The sequence below is a fragment of the Bison bison genome, unplaced genomic scaffold (assembly GCF_000754665.1).
Source record: "Bison bison bison isolate TAMUID 2011002044 unplaced genomic scaffold, Bison_UMD1.0 scf7180017864383, whole genome shotgun sequence".
Lineage (NCBI taxonomy): Eukaryota > Metazoa > Chordata > Mammalia > Artiodactyla > Bovidae > Bison > Bison bison.
The window spans coordinates 94,523-94,836 of NW_011494955.1; the positions used below are offsets into that span (position 1 = coordinate 94,523).

The following is a 314-nucleotide window of genomic DNA, read 5'->3' on the forward strand; positions in this document are numbered from 1 at the left end:
ATATAAGACAATATATAATTTGATCCCAACCAAGAACTGCAATCAGTGTTGGCAGAATCTGCAATAGGAAGTGAGCAGTAGGGAAATCAGGCAAGGCTATTCAGAAGAGGCAGCTTCTGAACTGAGCCTAGAAATAAAGGTCATATTTTTAAATTTTGAAAATCAGTCAGAGGGCATAGACATGTAAGCAAAGTCTAGCTGAGTGTGCCATGTGAGTGGCACAACATAGAGACTAACAAGGTTAGTATGGCATGAGTAAGGGAAAAGGGAAGCACTGCTAGAGAGGTGAGATGGAATTACATCTTAGAGGGCTG

At 41.1% G+C, this 314-nt stretch overlaps 1 protein-coding gene across 1 annotated transcript in view; it reads left to right on the forward strand.

Annotated features, from left to right (window-relative positions):
- The window catches only part of SLC27A5 (solute carrier family 27 (fatty acid transporter), member 5), a 30,518-nt gene that overhangs the window by 11,281 nt on the left and 18,923 nt on the right, over positions 1–314 (forward strand). The gene's annotated exons all lie outside the window — the stretch shown is intronic.